The sequence below is a fragment of the Salmo salar genome, chromosome 14, assembly GCF_965601325.2.
Source record: "Salmo salar chromosome 14, fSalSal1, whole genome shotgun sequence".
In the NCBI taxonomy this organism is placed as follows: Eukaryota; Metazoa; Chordata; class Actinopteri; order Salmoniformes; family Salmonidae; genus Salmo; species Salmo salar.
Genome location: NC_138304.1, coordinates 90,723,032 through 90,738,271, shown reverse-complemented (window position 1 = coordinate 90,738,271; position 15,240 = coordinate 90,723,032). Strand labels below are relative to the sequence as shown.

General features: G+C 44.9%; 1 protein-coding gene across 6 annotated transcripts in view; it reads right to left on the bottom strand.

Moving 5' to 3' along the window:
• Positions 1-15,240, bottom strand: part of LOC106570440 (engulfment and cell motility protein 1) — a 201,828-nt gene that overhangs the window by 140,004 nt on the left and 46,584 nt on the right. For 4 of the 6 annotated variants that reach the window (XM_045694887.2, XM_045694890.2, XM_045694889.2 and 1 more), the window contains exon 1: positions 3,864-4,128. The exons of the other annotated variants lie outside the window; for them this stretch is intronic. The gene's annotated coding sequence lies outside the window, so the exon portion shown is untranslated. Of the gene's footprint in view, positions 1-3,863; positions 4,129-15,240 lie in introns of those variants that run through there. 6 annotated transcript variants of the gene reach the window in all.

The window sequence follows — 15,240 nt, the reverse complement described above, 5'->3', positions numbered from 1 at the left end:
TCGACCTCTAATACAGATCCAGGGGCAGGGCGCACACTTTCATTAGAGGAATCATGGAGGATAATGCACTTTACTGTTTGACCAAATTATGGTTTTAGACGCCCCCAAAATAGGACGTTTTGAGTGAGGTGACAATGTAGAATGTTCCCTTTCTATGTTTATAGGCACCCACCCTTTCAGTTTTTTATGATCTATGATCTTGTCTGTCTAACTGATGACAGAGTCGGAACAGGTCTCTTTGCTGATGCCAGGTTTGAATTTGAATGAGAGTTTGCGTGACCTCAGCTCAGCCCATCAGAAAACCAGGCCAGCTGGCCTTGCCAATTGATCAGCTCATTGTATATTAATATTTAAGAGAAATTGCAAAAATCTTTATAAAAATCTTAACAGGCCGATGTGCCGCTGGCTGGCCATTTTCCCCTTTTTCATTTTTTGGGGAAAAAATATATTTTTGTGTAAATTTCAACCAGCCCAACCAACTAAAAAAAAAACAGTCCAGCACATCTTGTCCAGCACACCAGATGGCCAATCCGCCCCTGCCGCACCAGTCTCAATCCGCCCCTGTCGTCACCAGACTCAATCCGCCCCTGCCGTCACCAGTCTCAATCCGCCCCTGCCGTCACCAGTCTCAATCCGCCCCTGCCGTCACCAGTCTCAATCCGCCCTTGCCGTCACCAGTCTCAATCCGCCCTTGCCGTCACCAGACTCAATCCGCCCCTGCCGTCACCAGTCTCAATCCGCCCCTGCCGTCACCAGTCTCAATCCGCCCCTGCTGTCACCAGTCTCAATCCGCCCCTGCCGTCACCAGTCTCAATCCGCCCCTGCCGTCACCAGTCTAAAAGGCCTCCCCTACCCTCTGTGGAGGAGGATAATCATTAATTCATGTATGAATGTTTTAGCCTGTAACACACACCTGTAGTTTGTATTCACACAGAACCACCCACAGTTCCTATAGGAAAAAGCCCGGTAAGAGCTCATTGAAAATGAGATTGCTTCTCTTTGCCCTGTGAAACTGTGCCCACATACCTCTATCAGAGTTTCAGCTGGGTGGTAGACACTGGTGGACAAAACAATGAAAGAAGAAGAGAAATAGGAAGAGTGGGGGAAACGTGGCAGAACGGTAAGAAAAGGGAACAGAACAGCCATGTTTTGAGTGACACAGGCATCAAATTCAAAGTTGAACTTCACAAAAACCCTGTGGAGAAATTGTCAATTATTTAAAAAATCCTCATTCAAAATTCTCTCTCACAGAGCATCTCTTAGTCACACCCAGATTTCTAAAGATAGTCGGCACAGGCACACACACACACACACACACACACACACACCGCCCCAACCCCTCCCCACACAATCCAACTATGCCATTAATGTCAGTGTGTTGTGACTACTCTGTCTCAGCTGGCTACTACAGTAATACTAATACTGTCTCTGTCTCAGCAGGCTACTATAGTAATACTAATACTAACTGTCTCCATCTCAGCAGGCTACTACAGTAATACTAATACTAACTGTCTCCATCTCAACAGGCTACTACAGTAATACTAATAGTCTCCATCTCAGCAGGCTACTACAGTAATACTAATACTAACTATTTCCGTTTCAGCAGGATACTACAGTAATACTAACTGTCTCCGTCTCAGCAGGCTACTACAGTAATACTAACTGTCTCAGCAGGCTACTATAGTAATACTAACTGTCTCCATCTCAGCAGGCTACTACAGTAATACTAACCGTCTCCGTCTCAGCAGGCTACTACAGTAATACTAACTGTCTCCGTCTCAGCAGGCTACTACAGTAATACTAACTGTCTCCATCTCAGCAGGCTACTACAGTAATACTAACTGTCTCCGTCTCAGCAGGCTACTACAGTAATACTAACTGTCTCCGTCTCAGCAGGCTACTATAGTAATACTAACTGTCTCCATCTCAGCAGGCCGCTTTGTTTCACAAACATGCCCTTGTTTCTGGTGCAGCAAGCAGGATATCCTGTCAGAAGTCTGTGCCAGAGGGCTGACAACAACTCTCACAGCAATTAACAGCACTGGAGTCACTCCACCGAAGTACACAACACGCCTGCTGAGGGGACAGCAATTCTCTAAGCCCGTGTTGCTAAAACACTGAAACATCTTGTAGACTATACTCCTGGTAGTTTTGTAGATGTGTAAGTGAGGGGAGTGATTCGGGGTTTAGATCTAAAGGGTAAGGCTGGACGTCGAAGCCAGATCCACTGCTGATTTGTATTCTTCCCCTGTTATCAAGGACTGATTTATACCTGGGACACCAGGTGGGTGCAATTCATTATCAGGTAGAAGAGGAAAAACAGCAGTAATGCGGACCTCAAGGCTTAGATTTGAATATTCCTCCCAAGATTGTAATAAACAGTGAACCCAAATCAGTGAAACCAAAAGGGTTCGCCAAATCACCACTTAAAAAAAATATATATATATATTTCACCTTTATTTAACCAGGTAGGCCAGTTGAGAACAAGTTCTCATTTACAATTGCGACCTGGCCAAGATAAAGCAAAGAAAGCAGTTCGACACATACAACAACACAGAGTTACACATGGAATAAACAAACATACAGTCAATAATACAGTAGAAAAAAGTCTATATACAGTGTGTGCAAATGAGGTAAGATAAGGGAGGTAAGGCAATAAATAGGCCATAGTGGCGAAGTAATTACAATATACCAATTAAACACTGGAGTGAAAGAGTGTAACAAAGAGAGTCACTAACAAAGCCCTCACTGTCACTCAAAAATGTATTCCAGTGTCTGAATGCCTGACAGCTGAAAATCCTTGCCAGTGTGTGTGTATGTAGGCTACCTGCCCTACTTGTACCTTTTTTAAATGCTGACTTGAACGTCATTGAGAAAACAGAGAAGTGTCAAAGATTTTGAAAAGTAATCCTCAAAGTAATCATCTAGTTTTTTCACAAGTATCTGTAATCTGATTACAATATTTTTGCTGGTAGCATAACAGATTACAGTTACCGTTTTTTTGTTGTAATCTCTCACATGTAACTGATTACATGTAATCCATTACTCCCCAACCCGGCTTGTTAGTTGGCTCTGGTCTAGATCTCAACCTCTAGGCAGCATTATGTGCAATGTAATGGAACTGAGTCATGGTTAAGGGCTAGCTCTGGTCCAATGTTAAACCAACTCTTTGAAGTTCAAAGACTTTCAAAGTTCCTTCATAGAAGCCGCTCCTCCGCAGGTATTATTCTGTGGGTCTAATTCAGACAATGCTTGTCAAAACAATAATATGCCCAGCACTTCATGCCCAGCACTCTCCTCACCTGCAACATTACCCTGGGGGGGGGGGGGGGGGGGGGGGCGGTTGGGGGGGGGGCGAGGAGAGTGTTGGGAAACCCTGCAATAGCTGACCTGTCAGGGCTAACCAGACTATGCTTATTCACCATCTCATCTCTCTACCCTTATGTCTGAACCATAGATGAAGAATGAGTAGAACCTCTGACCATGGCAATTTGACTGTAGCTCCGTTGGTAGAGCATGGCGCTTGCAACGCTAGGATAGTGGGTTTCAATTCCTGGGGGGCCCTTTGTGTAAAATGTATGCACACATGACTAGTCACTTTGGATAAAAGCTTTGCTAAATGGCATATCTTTTTTTAACTCATGGGTTAACTCAGAATGGCTGACCTAGTATTGTGATGTATAGTTATTCTAATTCTATGGTCTGAACCGGGTCTATGCCCATGGGGTTAGAGGACACAGAGGGTGAGGAGGGCAAAGGAAAAGAGCCCTGAAATTAGGGCCACACCCTTCGGCCCAATGCACCCCTTTCCAGCCTGAGCAGTGAGTACAGTACACAACAAGAAGAGAAGACAGAGGACTCACCCGGAAACCTTGACGACAACCAGCTAGTGAGTTCAACCTGCTGGTCCTGCCTCCAACAAGTCTTCTTTCAAATCCACAACAACAAAACTAAACAAAAAATGAATTACACTAACATTAGCTAGCCACAAATACAACAAAAATCCTTATGGGTCCAGCAGTCACAGAATCAAGGCTTTTAAACTAAACTTCACAGTGCCTTGCCTTGAGCACGGAAAAATAGCAAAAGCAAGAATTAGAGAGAGGTTAACAGGAGGAGGAAGTAGGCGTTTGTCTAGAGAAGAGGAAACAGGTCTGTAGCGACACAGACGGGTAAAAAAAGCGGCAAAATTCAAAGATGAGACAAACGAATCCGAGAAGTGGAAGGAGACTGAAGGCCTTGCACACAGGAAGTTACCTCAACCTGAAAAACAATGTGTCACATTCACAGCTATACTTTACAACTACATGTACTGGGCCACATTCAGCATGGCACAACGGTGGGAAATGTTCAGATATAGACATATAGTATGTAGAACAAAGATGCCTCTGACATGTAGAATAAGGTTGTCACGTTCGCTATCTTCAAACTCCCTGTCGTAAATCAACCAAAGCGCAGCGTGCTTGTAATTCCACATCTTTTATTGAGGTGAAACCAAACAAAACAATAAACAGGTAAACAGAAAAGAACGTGACGCAACTGAGGCGCACTCAAAACACACGCAGAAATAATAATTACCCACAAACACAGGTGGGGAAAAGGCTGCCTAAGCATGATTCCCAATCAGAGACAATGATAGACAGCTGCCTCTGATTAGGAACCATACTCGGCCAAAACAAAGAAATACACAACATAGAATGCCCACCCCACATCACATCACACCCTGACCTAACCAAAATAGAGGAAATAAAACGTCTCTAAGGTCAGGGTGTGAAAAGTACCCCCCCCCCCAAATTTGCGGACTCCCGGCCGCAAACCTGAACCTACAGGGGAGGGTCCCGGTGGGCATCTATCCTTGGTGGCGGCTCCGGTTTGGGCCGTAGCCCCCGCTCCGCCCGCTGATCCCTCCGCTTTTGTGGAACCGAACCATGGATCGTCGCCGGAGGCTCCAAACTGGGAACCCCCGCTGGAGGCTCCGGACAGGGGGACGTCGCTGGAGGCTCCGGACAGGGGGACGTCGCTGGAGGCTCCGGACAGGGGGACGTCGCTGGAGGCTCCGGACAGGGGGACCGTCACTGCAGACTCCGCGCCATGGATCGTCACTGCAGACTCCGCGCCATGGATCATCACTTGAGGCTTCGTGCCATGGATTATCACTGGAGGCTCCGTACCATGGATTATCACTGGAGGCTCTGGGCCATGGATTATCACTGGAGGCTCCGTACCATGGATTATCACTGGAGGCTCTGGGCCATGGATTATCACTGGAGGCTCTGGGCCATGGATTATCACTGGAGGCTCTGGGCCATGGATTATCACTGGAGGCTTCATGCCATGGACCATCACTGGAGGCTTCATGCCATGGATCATCACTGGAGGCTCCATGCCATGGATCATCACTGGAGGCTCCGGGCCATGGATTATCACTGGAGGTTTCATGTCATGGATCATCACTACAGGCTTAGTACGTGGAGCCGGAACGGGTCTTACCGGACTGAGGAGACGTACTGACAGCCTGGTACGTGGAGCTGCCACAGGGCGTACCAGGCTGGAGAGACGCACTGGAGGCCGGGTGCGTGGAGTAGGCACAGGGTGTACCAGGCTGGAGAGACGCACTGGAGGCCGGGTGTGTGGGGCAGGTACAGGATATACTGGGCGCACCGGAAGTCTCGAGCGTAGAGCTGGCACAACCCGTCCTGGATGCTCACTCTAGCCCGGCAAATGCGGGGGGCCGGGAACGAGCGCACCAGGCTGTGAATGCGCACTGGAGATACATCGCGCATCACCGCATAACACGGTGCCTGACCGGTCACATGCTCCCCACGGTAAGCACAGGGAGTTGGCTCAGGTCTCAACCCTGATTCAGCCAATCTCCCCGTGTGCCCCCCCCAAAAAACTATGTTGAGGCTGCCTCTCGGGCTTCCGTCGTTGCCGTGACTCCCGATCTCGTCACTGTTCCTCCCTTGCTGCTTCCACCTGTTCCCATGGGAGGCGATCCATTCCGGCCTGGATCTCCTCTCACGTCCAGGATCCTTTGCTGACCAGGATGTCCTCCCATGTCCACCTCGTCTTCCCCGTCGGTGCACGCTGCCTGTTGTTCTTGTGGTGGGTAATTCTGTCACGTTCGCTATCTTCAAACTCCCTGTCGTAAATCAACCAAAGCGCAGCGTGCTTGTAATTCCACATCTTTTATTGAGGTGAAACCGAACAAAACAATAAACAGGTAAACAGAAAAGAATGTGACGCAACTGAGGCGCATACAAAACACACAGAAATAATAATTACCCACAAACACAGATGGGGAAAAGGCTGCCTAAGTATGATTCCCAATCAGAGACAACGATAGACAGCTGCCTCTGATTCGGAACCATTCTCGGCCAAAACAAAGAAATACACAACATAGAATGCCCACCCCACATCACACCCTGACCTAACCAAAATAGAGGAAATAAAACGTCTCTCTAAGGTCAGGGCGTGACAAAGGTATCATCTATCTGCAACATTCCACAACGTTTCCCTACTGAAAGTTACCCTGATGTGGTGTCAAGTCATAGGCCTGGATAAAACATAGAGCAAGACACCAAAACTTTTCAAGGAGAACTAGATAAATGGAAGAGTGACGTAAGGTATTTTCAAATTCAAATCCCTTCAAACATGGCCACTTCACCACATAATGAATTCTTAACACCACAATGACCAAAATTCCATTCATGTCACTACAAGTAAAGAATGTGCATCTCCTGAAAAGCTCATTCACTGTAAATACCAGTTGTCTCAGTCCAACCAATGCTGTGGTTTTAGCTGAGGAAACAATCATTATTTTTGGAAAGGAAAAGTCAGAGCTCTGAGCAGAGGGAGCCATGACGATTACCCACCACCACAAGGGTTACGTCCCAAATGGCACCCTATTCCCTATGCGGTGCGCAACTTTTGACAAGGGCCCAGTGCACTATATAGGGAATAGGCGGCCATTTGGGACGTGACCATTTGGGACGTAGCCAAACTCTCTCTTCCACCTCTGCCTGCCCTCTTGCCTCACTGATGCAGTAGACTCTATGCACAACTGGTTGAATGAGCCAAACCCTGACAGGATCTTAACATTACAGACTCAATGAACTAAGTGTTGGGACTGACGTCTTAGTTGGGCAGTGTCAGTAAACTTTATGACCAGACCTGGGTTCAAATGGTACTTTAATGATTGTCAAATACTTTAACCATTTGATTGAGTCTGCCTGGAATGTTATTGTTGCCGTGTTTGCACTTTTGGGACTATTACATTGGTTCCACTGCACCAGGCAAGCTCAATCAAGCGAAGATAAAGTATTTGAAAGAAGGCGAATATTACTTGAATCAAGGTCTGGTGCTTACAGCAGATTCACTGCACCCATCACACGTGTTGGGGGCTGATGTCTTAGTTTGACCAGGGTCAGAGTTGTTTAACCCACCCTAGGGTTATGCCCGATGTCCACCAGATGCATCTGCGTTTTGTTTGCCGGACGTCTAGCCTGCATTTTCCATACTTGACGAACGTGTGCTTCGCTTTTTAACTAGCTACAAGTTAGCTAGTTGGAGTCCGCATGTGAACTTCCGTTTGTACCACTGCACGGTAAAGCAACGAACGAGTTGAAAATAGTTAACGTGTTCGGTACACAGAGCACACCGCAGCATAGCGCGACATTCCCAACGTAGCGTTGCGGACTGCTCCATTGACATAGAATGAGTTCCGCCTGAACAAAAATGCTTTATGCATCTGGTGGACATGAGACGTTAGAGAGGCTTCACTCCCTCGAGTCCCTTCTAATTTTTTGCCAGATGTCCAAATAAGTTTGTTTTCTAGCAGATCTTTACCTGGATTCAGATTCAAAGCGAACTGACGTGGCCCTCTGAGTATATGTCTATACATATCCAGGAAGGCCTGGTCTGGACAAAAAGGGTTGTTAAGGTTGTGACTGGATCTAACTGCCATGATCCACTGTGGTTCTCTGAATGAATTAAAAAAATTTAACCAGGCCCTTCTGGTATTACTACAGCTGGAGCTGTCAAGGACACAGAAACCAGTTAGAGTAGAGAGATGGAGAGTGTGATGGAGGACAAAGAGGGAGAGAAAGAGAGAAAAGAGAGATGAAGAAGAGAGTGGTATGTCAACAAGGTTACAAAGAGATACAGTAAATGCAGGGAGAAGGGAGAGCGAAAAGGAGAAGGGAAAGAGAAAAAGAGGGGGATAGAGAGAGAGAGAAAGATGAGTGGGATAGGTCTACAGCAGTGGAGGCTCCTCAGTGAATTTGATAAAAATAGTAAAACATAAAAAAGTTAACCTTTTTAGATAAGACGATACTAAATATATTCACGTCACCAAATAATTGATTAAAACACGCTGTTTTGCAATGGAGGTCTACGGTAGCCTTAACAGCACTATGTAGGGTAGCACCATGGTGGAGCTGGAGGACAGCTAGTTTCCGTCCTCCTCTGGGTACATCGACTTCAATACAAAACCCAAGGAGGCTCATGGTTCTCTCCCCCTACTATAAACTTACACAGTAATTATGACAACTTCCTGATGAGGACGTCCTCCAACCTATCAGAGCTCTTGCAGCATGAACTGACATGTTGTCCACCCAATCAAATGATCAGATAATGGATGTAGTACTGAAAGCATAAGCTACAGCTAGCTAGCACTGCAGTGCATAAAATGTGGTGAGTAGTTGACTCCGAGAGAAAAATACAATAGTTAGTTTTGAACAAATTAATTTCTTCAAAAATAAAGAAGCAAGAGAGAGAGCGAGAGCTATATTTAGTATTTTTTTTCACTTTCACTTAACTAGTGAATGCAGCTAGCTAGTTTAGCCTACTGAAACACCCGGCTCAAACGAGAGGGATGCCTACATTAGCTAGCTGGCTATGGCTATCCAACACTGGAACTCTTCCAAGTCAAGGTAAGCTTTCGGTTTGAATAAATGTATTGCCCTAGGGGCCCGGAGGTGTAACTGCTAAACTGCTTGCTGACTGTACACTGTACTGCATGATTGTAGCGGGTTTACTACCGCATTAGTTCAAGTAGCTATATTGACTATGATGTTAGGTATTATGGTGACAATGATGTAGGCTGTGTGTAACGGTTAATGGTTATGATGGTTTGGCTTGGAAAGTTTTTTTTTAGCTTGGTCACAGACAGCTGATGTGTTGTGCACTGAAGTCCACAAGCGAAAGGAAAAGGAGAAGGCGATCGAGTAGATCCGAGAATGAATTATTCAATGAGAAAAGTGATCATGATGTTTTTATGTGGCTGCTATGAAAGTGAATTGTGTTTGCGTGTGATCAGGGGTGTTCAGGGTTATTCATTCTGCTGATTCCGTTGAAAAACGTTTCTTAAACGGAAGCAAATTCAACAAAAAGGGGCTAAACATACCAGAATTTGTCCATTAGAAACTAATTTGCAACTGTTGGATTAATGGTTGCAGCCTAGATCAGCCAAACGCAGGCAAGAGTCTGCAAAGGCGGTATTGAATGTGTCACTGTCTGTCATCTTGATTACTCAAATGTTTCTCTTGACCTGTGTATCTACATTGTAAACTTTCATTCATAGGCTAGGTTGTAGCAACCTCATGATGGATATAAGGAGAATTTGAGTATCACGTATGTAAACTCAGCAAAAAAAGAAACGTCCTCTCACTGTCAACTGCGTTTATTTTCAGCAAACTTAACATGTGTAAATATTTTTATGAACATAAGATTCAACAACTGAGACAAACTGAACAAGTTCCACAGACATGTGACTAACAGAAATGGAATAATGTGTCCCTGAACAAAGAGGGGGGGGGGTCAAAATCAAAAGTAACAGTCAGTATCTGATGTGGCCACCAGCTGCATTAAGTACTGCAGTGCATCTCCTCCTCATGGACTGCACCAGAGTTACCAGTTCTTGCTGTGAGATGTTACCACACTCTTCCACCAAGGCACCTGCAAGTTCCCGGACATTTCTGGGGGGAATGGCCCTAGCCCTCACCCTCCAATCCAATAGGTCCCAGACGTGCTCAATGGGATTGAGATCCGGGCTCGTCGCTGGCCATGGCAGAACACTGACATTCCTGTCTTGCAGGAAATCACGCACAGAACGAACAGTATTGCTGGTGGAGGGTCATGTCAGGATGAGCCTGCAGGAAGCCTGCAGGAAGGGTACCACATGAGGGAGGAGGATGTCTTCCCTGTAACGCACAGTGTTGAGATTGCCTGCAATGACAACAAGCTCAGTCCGATGATCAGCTGTCCGTCCTGTCTCCCTGTAGCGCTGTCTTAGGCGTCTCAGAGTACGGACATTGCAATTTATTGCCCTGGTCACATCTGCAGTTCTCATGCCTCCTTGCAGCATGCTTAAGGCACGTTCACACAGATGAGCAGGGACCCTGGGCATCTTTCTTTTGGTGTTTTTCAGAGTCAGTAGAAAGGCCTCTTTAGTGTCCTAAGTTTTCATAACTGTGACCTTAATTGCCTACCGTCTGTAAGCTGTTAGTGTCTTAACGACCGTTCCACAAGTGCATGTTCATTAATTGTTTATGGTTCATTGAACAAGCATGGGAAACAGTGTTCAAACCCTTTACAATGAAGATCTGTGAAAATATTTGGATTTTGAAAGACTATCTTTGAAAGATAGGGTCCTGAAAAAGGGATGTTTTTTTTTGCTGAGTTTAGAAGCCTAAACCTATCCATGTTACATTGAGCTGGGTGAATGGAATATGAATAGCAGTCATCCAATATGCTGTAATAGAAATAAGGCCATGGTCCTACATTTAAATAAATAAATAAAAAATAATCAGCCTCACTCATCTTAAACAACACCAAACCCCACTGGTCTAGTGGGCCACAAGAGCTCAGCTGTTTCACATAATGTCTTTAAAAAAAACATTAACATTTCACCACAATCTCTCTTTTCACAGCATTTAACCCCACCACTCGCAGTTTGACATTTACAAATGTTATCATACAATTGTCCCAGACAGGCACAGATATCCTAGCTATCAAATGTTGGTTCTCAGAACATTGTGGCAACGTTATTTAAAAAAAAAAAAAAGATGAAAAATATCCTTTAGGGAACGTCACAGGAATGTCCTGTGTTAGCTGGGATTGTACTATACCTTATTGGGTCATTTGTCTGTCAGTAAGGCCTACAGTCAGCGCAATCTATTGCAAGGGAGAAATCTTCTGCTATGTTAATTGCCAAGCCCCAGTGGTCGTGATCCACATACCATGAGCTACAGCAATTCCAGATACCCCAAAACCAGAGGAGCTACTATCATAACATATATGTTACCAGGCAAAAATTAATTTAATGAGCTAGAAGATTGTTATTATTTTTTTTTAAACTAGGCAAGTCAGTTAAGAACAAAATCTTATTTACAATGACGGTCTATCCCGGCCAAACCCGGACGACACTAGGCCAATTGTGCCGCCCAAATGGGACAATCACGGCCGGATGTGATACAGCCTGGAATCGAACCAGGGACTGTAGTGCCTCTTGCACTGAGATGCAGTGCCTTAGACCACTGCGCCACTCGGGAGCGCCTAAGATCTCACTGAAGCATTTGGGTATGACAAGCTACTCTTATTCAAGCGCACAGCCAGGGCCGTACAGAGTCATAAGTACACCACCACTACTTCATCGCTCCCCAAAGTAGTTCTCCACACGGCCCAGACAAGCAGCTCTAAAAAAACAGCCTGCTCTTTCCTCCTTGTCTTCCCTGCCCACCACAGAGCTAGCATAGCGCGCTAGCGAGACGCTGTCTCCTTGGAGATGAGCGCATATGCTAAGGAAACCAATTAGCCTTTAGCGATGTACTGTACTGTTCTCTCCTCAAACTCTCCCTAGAAGGAGCCTTGGGAGCCTGGGGGAATGTGGGGACTTGTCCCCACTCAGAAGAGTCCTTGACAGGGAAGGGAAAGTCAGTTAGGGATTCCCTGTGGGAAGTTGCTAAAAACAGGCACATTAACTTTATAGTGCTGCTAATGTGGAAAAAAGACCACATACAAAAATGATCTAACTGTAAGTGCCAAGCAGCACACACAACTAGGGCTTTACTAGCTACTATGTTCTTTGTTATAACAATGCAATGGTAGCTATTAAAAGAATGAGATGTGATATGCTGCATCTCCCATTGGAACTCTCCCAGCCTACACATAAGCATCAGTTACCAATCACAACATGTTTTTTTGATTCTGATATGCGTTAATGTTGGAATGGGGCGACTTCCTGGTCTCGTTACCTTCAACCCATAACGGGCCTCCTTACCCAACCTTTTATCCTCCATAATCCAACTGCTAAGTCGGTGCACTTAGAGAGACTACGTGCCAAACGGCAGCCTATTCCCTACACAGTGGACCCTGTTGAAAAGTAGTGCACTAAATATGAAATAGGGTGCCATTTGGGACACATTTCGAGCCTGTAGTGTATTTATATTTATTAAGGATCTCCATTAGTTCCTGTCAAGGCAGCAGCTACTCTTCCTGGGGTCTTAACAAGACTAAGGAAATTACATCACACTTCTTTAAAAAAAAAGATATAAAAAAAACAGTACATCATACAACACATTATTACCCCACTTTTACTCCACTACATTCCTAAAGATATTAATGTACTTTTTACTCCATACATTTTTCCCTGACATCCAAAAGTACTCATTACATTTTGAATGCTCAGCAGAACAGGAAAATTATCCAATTCACACACTTATCAAGACAACATCCCTGGTCATCCCTACTGCACTTGATCTGGCAGACTCACTAAACACAAATTCTTTGTTTGTAAATTATGTCTGTATTGGAGTGTGCCCCTGGCTATCTGTAAAGAAAATAGAAAATCATGTCTTCTGGTTTGCTAATATAAGGAATTGGAAATGATTTACACTTTTACCTTTGATACTTAAGTATATTTTAGCAATTACATTTACTTGTAATACTTTTAGTACACTGTACAGTGCATTCGGAAAGTATTCAGACCCCTTAATTATGTTGCAGCTTCAGCAACACGGACAGTGCAATAAACACTGTTGATGTTCTGTGGTGGTCGCTGCAGCAGGGAGGAGAGCGAGAGACAACGGGTGCTAGTCACACAGTCAATCTCTGTAAAAAAAATAAAAAAAAACACCGGCCTGGCACAAACAAATCAATTGCGGTCGGACTCCCTCCCTTTGTGTGTCAAACAGCGCGCTTAAAGCATCAGACAAGCTCAGTGCCTATGGTTGATTTGATTAAAACACATTGGATGTGTCTATATATGAAAAAAATACAAGTTTTCAAATAGAACCGACGACTCTTGGTCGACCAATACTTTTTTGGGGTCTGGGACACCTTAATTTAGTATAGTTTAATCTAAAAAATAATAACTTTTTTAATGCTTCACCATATTTATGAGCCTCCACTGATGTAAACATATATGAGAGAGAGAGAGAGAGAGAGAGAGAGAGAGAGAGAGAGAGAGAGAGAGAGAGAGAGAGAGAGAGAGAGAGAGAGAGAGAGAGAGAGAGAGAGCGCGAGAGCGGAGAGCGAGAGAGCGAGTGCGAGAGAGCGAGTGCGAGAGAGCGAGTGCGAGAGAGAGAGCGAGAGAGAGAGCAGATGGAGCATGAGACAGACAGGACCCACAGGCTTCGTTGAGTCACTCCGACTGTGTGACCTTCTGCTGCAGGGCTCCTCGGCTCAGCAGAAACACAAACCAGGTCACACACAAACACCACTGTGAGGAGAGGGACAATCAGATGGAGAGCAAGGGGGTTTACCTAAAACACAGCCAAATAACAAATTGAGGTGTGTGTGTAAGAGAGAGAGAGTGAATATCAAGTGTCTCAAGCAATGAGCCATATGCATGGAACTGTGGCACACTTACAAACCTAACTCAGTCACGAGTCACTAGTGTCAAACCCAATAAGGACTCGTAGGCGAGAGGGGAAATGTAACAACTAAAACAGTGTGGGGTGGGTGAGAAAGAAACACACTGACTAGGGCTTGGAGAGGGGATAATAATAATATTGTATTAGTATTTATTATAAATCCCCATTAGTTCCTGACAAGGCAGCAGCATATCTTCATGGGCTTCAGCAAAATGAAGCCAATTATACAATTTAAAAAACATTACAATGCATTCACAACACATCAAGTGTGTTCCCTGAGGCCCCTACTCTACAACACAAAATCCATGTGTACGTGTGTGTATTGTGCGTATGTTATCGTGTGTTTGTATGAATGTGTCTGTGCCTATGTTTGTGTTGCTTCACAGTCACCACTGTTCCATAAGGTATATTTTTATCTGTTTTTTTAATGTAATTTTACTGCTTGTATGAGTTACTTGATGTGGAATAAAGTTCCATAGAGTTCCACAGTTCAATATTCAAACCACATTTACTGAAACGCAAAAGGACGGCTCTTATTTGTAGAGGGAAGGAGGGTAATACCAAACGCCACAGCCCGTAGCGGTACAGTGCACAAGAGGTTGGTGGCACCTTAATTTGTCGAGGACGGGCTTGTGGTAATGGCTGGAGTGGAATAGTATCAGATACATCAAACATAGTTTCCATGTGTTTGATGCAATTCCATTTGCTCCGTTTCAGCCATTATTATGAGCCGTCCCCCCCTCAGCAGCCACCACTGGTACAGAGTACGTTACAATGATTTTACTAACTACTTTTGACCAGGGCCCATAAGGGCTCTGGCCAAAAGTAGTGCACTATGTAGGGAATAGGGTGCAATTTGTTACATAGCCCAGAAGACTCAAGGCTATTGTGGCTGTTTGCAGCTCTTGGCTAACAGTGATGTGTAATTTACATAGCTGGGAGATTAGTGAAGGGGTTTGGAAAGTAGGTCCGGCATGTTTGAGGAGGAGCAGCTCGGTGATATGGAATGTGAGCTCTTAATACCTCGACAAACCACAACCACCACCAGGCCTAGCTGGAGTTCATCACTGGGGTCTGGAGTTTTCCTAGTCAAGTCACGTCGGGAAAAACTCAGAGCCCTCAAAACAGACATTGAGATACAGTACCAGTCAAAAGTTTGGACACACCTACTCATTCCAGGGTTTTTATTGTATTTTTACTATTAGTCTAGTAGAAGGAGGGGGGTTTAAATGCATCCAAATAATATTAGAGGACAAAGTTTATTAGCCTCATAGGGCCTCAGGATGCCAAGGCAGTAGACTACTACTGTGTTTTTAGGAGTCTAACTGTAATGCTTTATAATGCGCTTGCCCATAATTAAACTCAC